Here is an 8,666-nt window from a genome sequence, read left to right on the forward strand (position 1 = left end):
AAAAATTACCTAGACCAACATACCAGCGTAGGCATACATACGAAGGAGAGTACATACCTTTCCTTCATAAATGTCTTCCATGTTTTGCGACACTTGCTGTCTAAAAAGTCCCTCTTAGGACTAAGATGCTTCTCACCAGAATTTAAACTCATGCCTTTCTGCGCTATGTTCTCTAAAGATAGCAGATGGGGATTTTAGAAACAGTGTTTTAGCACATGAGTGAGAGAGGCCGGTGTGTGTGTGTGTGTGTGTGTGTGTGTGTGTGTGTGTGTGTGTGGTGTGCACCAAAGGAAAGCAGCCTGCTGGGGAAGATAGGCCCCCTTGCTGAGCTGCAAGTCAGAAAGCCCAGTTTCAGCCAGTGTGTATACATCTCTCAGCTTCTTGCTTTCTTCTAGGAGAAACGACAGAGTTGGACTTGAACTCTAAGTTTGTTTTTTGTTCCTGGCTCCAAAATCCTATGATGCTATAAAAATAGGTTCAGTTTGAATTGTGGCCAATTGTCCATGCCCATTTTACATCCCTCTGAAACAGCATTAGAAAACTAACATCTTTTCATTTGATACTTTCATTATAAAATTATGTGTCCTCTTTAAAATAGGTCAGTAACCGGATTTACAAAAGCCTAGATGAACATGTGGTAATAATGCTAAAATAGAGGAAAGATGACATAGCCTATAACATTCTTTTCTTCTTAATTTAGAAGAGCACACTACTAGTATATATGCCCTCGATCTCCACCAATAAGGAAGGAACATGTCACAGGGGTGTTGCAGGAAGGCTAAGGGGAACACACAGTGGGCCAAACATGACGCTATGTTGCTGCACATACCTCAGCAGATGCAGTGTCCCCACTCCTGGAACAGCTCACCTGTCCTCACTGGATGCCACATTCTCTCAGACCTCAATTCTGCTGCGGTCACCTCTGTGTATGTTGGAACCAAGGCCGTCTTTGTAAAAAAAAAAAAAAATAGGAATGTATCTTAAGCATGTAAATCCACAAAGCCGAAGGTGGAGCATGAATCTCTCCTTTTGCATGTAAAAGAACACCACACGTCCAACTCCACTCCATTCTACACCTTGCTTTTCTCTGTTTGGAATTAATGAGAAGCAGGCACAAGTTTGTGGATCAGGGTCACAGAGGGACTTTTGGAGTATGCTAAGGCTAATAACAAAACACAATGGAAAATGACATTAGCAATTTACATGTATATCTTATATATAAATATATTTGAAGTGCATATATTTCAAGAAAAAGCCTCTTTGTTATTGTAATTTCAGAACAGCAGCAAGAGCCCAGGATTTCAAGCACTTCCCTGCTGGGCTAGTGACTTAATTTATTTCTTTAATTTGCTATAACCCCACAAAAAAATGATATTCTTTGGAGACTTCAGTAGCCTGAGTTCTGCACATATTATTTGCTATAAGAGATTAATGAGGTAGCAGAGGCAATTTCTAATGGAATCCCTTGGTTTTCATCTCCCCCCTCCCCACCCCGCCTTCAAACTCTGAGGCAATTCAACATTATGAATCTACTAAGCGTTCCTGGCATGTTTGATGGGGAGAGAAATGTATAAACTATAGGCTAAAAATATAAAAACCCTTTCCTTCCTTCCCTTGCCTTACGTCCACTAAGTGCAATGCAATAACTGGCTGTCTCATCTTCCATAAGACGTGTGTGTTCACATTTACCTTGAAATCGTCAATGTTCCAAGACTTGCAATTTGTGGTTTTGAATATTTCAAAGGATCCATTCTTGTTCCAACTCTCCACAAAATACCTAAGCCACCATATTTTGAGAAGTCATCATTACTGCTTTGATAATGTTACCCTCAGTATATTTTAGTAGTTTTGGTACAAAGACTTGCTTTTAAATCATGGTACCTGAGAGAAAAGTAAAAGGTAGTGCAAAGCATGGACGTAAGAGTTGTGTGTGTTACATATGAGCCTGTGAAGGGGCAGAGAAAGATCAACCCTCTACTGATAATGAACTATAACACTCCCTATATCCATTCCAGCGAACACCCGGAGGCCAAGCACCAGGGAATGCCATGGATTCCCCATCCTACTCACAGCACTACTAGTTCTGTAGACGAAGCAAAGGTCAGGTGACAAGAGCCAAGATAATTTAGACAAAAGCAGCATTTTTCACAACAGCTGCAGAAGGACTGCCACAAAAGAAAATTTAGGAATTTAAAACTTTCATGCTCATGGCAAATTTAAAAGGCTACTGAGGTGTAATAGTAGAAATGTAAATTGGGCCCTGGAAATGTTTCTTGGGTAGAAAAATGTTTACTACATGATATTCAGTGAAAAAGAAAAATACGAAACTGAATGGTATAAAGTCAAATTTTGAGAACAGAAACAAAGACAAAACAAAACCATAGTGTGTGTGTGTGTGTGTGTGTGTATCTGAAAAAAGAATGGAAGTAATTAGACCAAAATATCAGCAATGGGTGGTATGATAATCCATGGTTATATTTTAATATTAATATTTACAATTTTTTGTATTTACTACACAATACAAAATACATACACGGGTGGGCAAAAATAAGAAGGCAGTTTATTCTTGTATTATTATTTATTTATTAATTATTGTATTCTTTATTATTTATTTTTTATTTTTTTAATCCTCACCTGAGGGTATGTTTTTTATTGATTTTTACAGAGAGAGGAAGGGGACGAGAGAGAGAGACATCAATATGAGAGAGAAACATCTATTGGTTGCCTCCCATATGTACACCGACCAGGAATTGAACCCGCAACCCAGGCATGTGCCTTGACCAGGAATAGAACCTGCAACATTTTGGTGTGTGGGACAATACTCCAACCTACTGAACCACCTATCCAGGGCTATATTATTCATTATTATTATTAATCTACTCTTGCCCACTGCTGTATTTTAACCACATTTTAAGGAAAAGAGGGTTTTAAGGAATTTACATAACCTTAACTGGTTTAACATATTAACATTGCACCTTTTACATTTGTGCCACCTTATTATAAATTATTTTCCTCCACAAAAATTTTCATCTAGCATTTTTTAGGGCTGGAAAATGAAGGCACAAATAAGTCAAGTAATCTGTCAATTACCATGTAAGTGTATCAGGGTTAAATGAAAACTTTTGAAATCTTATGATGGACAAGGTATCAAAGCTAGAAACAAAAGTTCCTGGAATAATAAAGGACTGAAAATGCCATTATGCAAAAATTGGTTAGAAGTGAGTATTGGGTGGTAAAAAAAAATTTTTAAAGATAATAATCTGGAAGAAAATAAATAGGGTGAGTTGTGTTCACATTTCTCACATTATAGATATAGTTTCTGAGAATCAACTGTCTGTTCCTCTTGAAGCATAATTCACAAAGTTATTATTTAACCATAGAAAACCCTAAAACATATACTCCATGAATAATAACTTCCTAATTATTTATTGGTTGCATACCATGTTCCAGATATATTCAGGACACCTGTGACATAATATGTTTTACATATTCTCACATCTATTTTTCCCCAAATACCCCATTTTGCAATGACAATATTGTGGCTCAGAAATTAGTCTACTTGTCTAATGTAACACAGCTGAAAGTATGTAATCTGAACCCAAGTTGGCCTGACCGCAGAGCCTATGTTTTACCCAACATATGAGGCCCATGGGTAGGGTCCCTAGGCCTAGCCAGCAATCAGGGCCGATGTGTGGTGTGACCGGCGGGGAGATCCAGGTTCCTGCTCACACCCACCTTGGCTGGCCTGGTGCTGACCACTTGCCGACCCCGCCCCCTGTTGCTGCCGCCGGTTGCCTCCCTCTGTGGGATGACCGGCGGGACAATCAGGGGGCCCCACTGGCACCCGCCTTGGCTGGTGGCCTGGCGCTGCCCACTCACCAGCCCTGCCCCCCACTGCCCCCACCAGTCGGGGCCTGTGGGCTGGGGGCAGCTCCTGCATTGAGCATCTGCCCCCTGGTGGTCAGTGTGCATCATAGTGACTGACCGTCCAGTCAATTTGCATATTAGGATTTTATTATATAGGAGTCTATATCATTCTACATAGTATAATGGAAACACAATACAGAAGGGAATTGCAAAAGTAGGTTTATAGTTGTGAATATACGAAACACAGAGTTTATTTTGGTATTATTAATTATTGTGTTATTTTCCATACAAACAACTGTAAGCCTACTTTTGCCAACCCCTGTATATTAACTGAAAAGCTGGTTGAGCTAAGATGAAGATAGAATTCCTCTTGAGCAAGAACTTTACCTTTGGTTGGGAAACCACTTTAACAGGTATGTTTGGCAAGGAAAGTTAAATTAGTTAGGATATGACAATAGTAATTCAGTGATTGAAGGAATATAGAAGTTTCTCGCTCACATGATGATATAGAGAAAGAAGACTAGAATTGAAGAGATACAATACAGAGCAGACATTCAAAAGGCAGTAGAAACAAGAAATTGGCGCTAGAGCCAAAAAGGAAGGCCTAAACAGTGTTGGAGATATTTGGGTATGCCGAGGTGCCCAGATTATGGGATTTGCGCAGCCAGCCATTTTAGTAAAATATTCGTTGAGGTTAGTCTCAGAAAGCTTGAGAATTTGAGGATATTCCAGTTGCAAATGACACAGCAGTGGGAGAGAACAAAAACTGGATTTAGAAGCAGAAATCCAAGGCTCTTAATTCTGACCTTGCTACTAAAAAGTTGTTTGATTGCTGGTAAATCTCTTCATCATTCAAAGCCTAAATTTTCTATGAAGTTGAATAGAGATATAATACTTATCTCACCACATTGTTAATCAATGAAATAAAATGATATATGTAAAAAAAAACATTTGGATCTGTAAAATGCTACACAAATGTAAGGTAAAACTGCGTCACTGGCCTAGAAAATGCATAGAATATGACCACTTCACATTTTCTAGTTACTTTGCTTAATGGTAGGGTAGCAAAGCCAGGATGGAAAAACACTGTGAGTTTTAATACAGTGACAACAGAGCTACTTAAGGTTAAAAGATGGTTTTGGTACAAAAAAAAAAAATCAGCTATCAAAATTATTCTTATGTTTCAAAAGAATTTTGCCAAGAATTTGATCAATCTCTTTTATGTTTGTATTTTTTTGTGAAATATAAAACTCACGGTATTTAGAAGTACAATGCACAAGAGAATTGGAGCACATTTCAGATTTAGAATTCAGTCAGCTAATTTTGCTTGTGTGTGAGTATGTGCGCGCATGCACAAGCGTGCCTATGTGCATGGAAATGGTGCTTTCTTAGAGCTGTGATTGCTGCTTTTCCTTTAGAAATTTACTTTACTTGCCTGATGTTCTGTAGAGTTAATTAAATACCAGAGAAATATGTTTACTCTCTGAAGTTCCACACACTTGTGAGGATTTTGCCATTGACTTTGTTCCAAACAGGACACCTTTAGAAACATGGTAACACTCTGCTGTTGGGAGAAGCTAACGAAGCATTAGCATGTGAATATTGCTACATTCTGCCTAATATCCCATGCCCCTGTCTCACCCAGTCTCATCATGCATACGTTATCTATTGATATTCATATATAGATATACATATACATATGTCTATACTTATATATTATTGCTAGTACTAGGACATTAACTCCTAGATAGTTTAAAAACATTTTTCTATGTGAAGGCTGCACAGAAATTCCCTGTACATTTCTTTGCAACTTCCTGTGAATACATAATTGCTTCAAAAATATAAATATCTTTCACTAAATATTTCTAATACATAGAAGAGCACAAGGAAGTTTGTTTGGAGCTCTGTTTAAAGCTTTTTTATTGCCTTCCAAATGCAGTACTAGAAATACTACCTACTAGATTTGGGATAACATAGGATTTTCTATTTAGATGCTATCCAAATTATGATAATGCAAAAAGGATTTCTTAAAAGTGAGATTTCTTAGTAGAAGGTATTATTTTTTATTATTTAGAAGAAGACACTGTGGAGAAAATAGCAGGTGTCAGAACTGGGTTCTTATTTTTGACAAAACCCCATCAGAGAAAGAAAGGACACTCTGTAAGATCATAAGAGCCTATTGGAAAGAACTCCTCAAAGTGTTATGAGCCAACCAAAGCACTGTTATTTGGCATGTAGTTTAATACTTCAAAAATATTTACTGAACACTTTTTATGTGAGCTAGGCTAGTAGAGAAAGTCAAAGATGAAGAAGCCATCGATATTTCCCAGTCCCTGAAATCACCTCCCCAATCCTTTCATCATTTTCTGCATCTGAGCAGGATCTATGGTTTCTACCTCCACAGCTGCCACACCATTCTCTCTTCTTTCCTCCCCTTCCCCACTGTACTGTTTGAACTCATAGGACCAGCTCTTCCCGGCATTAGCAATAACAGCTTTAGACTTGCCTTTCTTCAAGTCTTTTTTAACTTCACCATCAGCATAGATTTTTTTAAAAAACTTACTAGTAAAATATCATAATATTGCTCTTAAAATTTTTATTGGTCACTATTACCTATGCTAGTGATTTTCAATTCATATTTTGTGCAAGTGGAATAGTGTTTGTAAACAAAGTAACACCACAAGGTATTAAATAGTTGAAACCAATTAATTTTGTATTTCAATAACTTATTTTATGAGTCCCAACTAGATGATTATAAGGTCAATTAATGGGAACATCAAGATTATTAAGGTTATGAACAAAATTTATAAACAAAAGTCAGGTTTGTGTATAAAATTTCAGTCTTGAATCAACCTGAATGCCCAATTTGATTTCTGTGTTTGGTTTAGAATTAAAATAAATTAAAAACAAAATAAATCACAATTCACACTGACAAATACTTGAAATTAGGAACAGGTTTTTAATAGCTACTTTTGCAATCTTATTTTATTTTTTTTTCAATTTAAGGAAAATGGCAGGAGAAGAGCTTTATTTAGAAAGCTGTACAAAAAGTTGTGAACTTGGCAGCACAAGTTAATTCTGCTGGCCATCTGTAGTGTGTTCAAATGTAGCTTCTTACATATTTGAAAGGGTTTATTTTGTTTATTCATTATTAAAATAGTTTAATATATAACAATATAAGATGGTGGCAGAGTAGGTAGACGTTACACTCACCTCATCCAGGACCAAACTGGAATTACAACTAAAATATAGAGCAATCAACATGAATAACCAACTGAAGACTGGCTATAGAGAAGTATTATAACCAAGGATTTACAGAAGAAGCCACATCAAGACTGGTAGGAAAGACAGAGATATTAAAAGGGCTGGCTCTACTCCCATGGGTGGTGGCTGAAATTCCTGAGGGATATCTCAGCTGCAAAGCTTCCTCCTGAGGAGCATGGGGTATCAACCCACACTGGGCATCCCAGCCCAAAGCACCAGAGCTGGCTGTGAAAGTGAGTGGGGATTCTGTCTGCCAGGGATATGCAGTAACCCTCTTCAAGAGTCAATGCACAAAATCTCATTTGCAGCCACTGACCCTGGTCTCCAGTGGAGAAAGAGCAGAGCAGTCTAAAGTTATATAAGGAGAGACTGAGGCTTGTGGCTCTGTGGAGAGAGCTAAAGAGACAGCTGTCAGGATCCCTGAGCTAAGTCACTCTCCCACACCACAGACACCATCTTTCTTGAGTGGAGCACTCCCTTCTATACAGCATCAGCCTGGGTGAATGCAATAGGCCCAACCTCTGGATTCCCTGTTTCCTCACCTTGCAGAGCTAGTACCCTGCTGAAGAGTCACCTGCATGGGCCATACTATAGAGGTCTGGGCAGATGAAGAGGGTGTCAGTGACTGAGTTGTGTGACTTTTAGGCTGAGGCCATAGTACCCACCTTCCTGTGAACCTGATTGGTTCCTCCCTCTCATAGGAGATCCTCTAGCCCCACTCTCTGGGCTCCCAGTGGCCTCACCCACCCAACTGATTGTTCTACCCTGCCAAGGTCTGGACAGAATCTGGGAGAGACCACATTATGTGGATCTCAGGCAGGGGTCACACTTCCCACTTTCCCCTAAGTCTGACTGGCACCGCCCCCCCATGAGAGATCGACTAGCCCCGTTTTCTCAACTCCTTGTGGCCCCACCTACTGAGATCGGTTCCTAACAGAATCTGGGACAGAATGAATTGTGTGGCTCTAAGACAAGAGCCATTTTTCCCTTGCACACCCAAACAGAGCAGAACCTTCCTTTCACAGGAGCAACTCTTGGTCTGTCTGGGCCTTATAAACTCTCCCAGCCTCACCCTGACCACTCCAAGAGACCACGCCCCACCACATATGACATGCAAGCACCCAACAGGTGGCAGCTAGCCTTGGTATATCCTGGAACATTTGCTGAGTGGCCTCAGATGCAACACTGGCACCAAAGTTGAACCTGTATTGATCTGACAAACACCACTAATCCCCTATCTGGTGACTCACTGAGAACCTTCCTCATGCAACTTCAGTACTTCCAGGGGTTCTTTCAGTGGATTGAGATTAGCAGAGGTGAGGAAGGCAAAGGAGGATCATGGGTGCCTTGAGACTTTTTCTGACCTGCCCCTGGGCCTGGTGTTTGTAAACACCAGCCATGGTACACAGCTTCATCCTTTGCATACACACCTAGGCCCAACAGACGCAGCCACAAACTGTGAATCACTTTGTAGTTCCAAACAGGTTACCCAGAACCAGTCACAGACAGGATATGACATTGGCCTGTACCAGAGT

Source organism: Cnephaeus nilssonii (assembly GCF_951640355.1).
Source record: "Cnephaeus nilssonii genome assembly, chromosome: 7".
NCBI lineage: Eukaryota > Metazoa > Chordata > Mammalia > Chiroptera > Vespertilionidae > Cnephaeus > Cnephaeus nilssonii.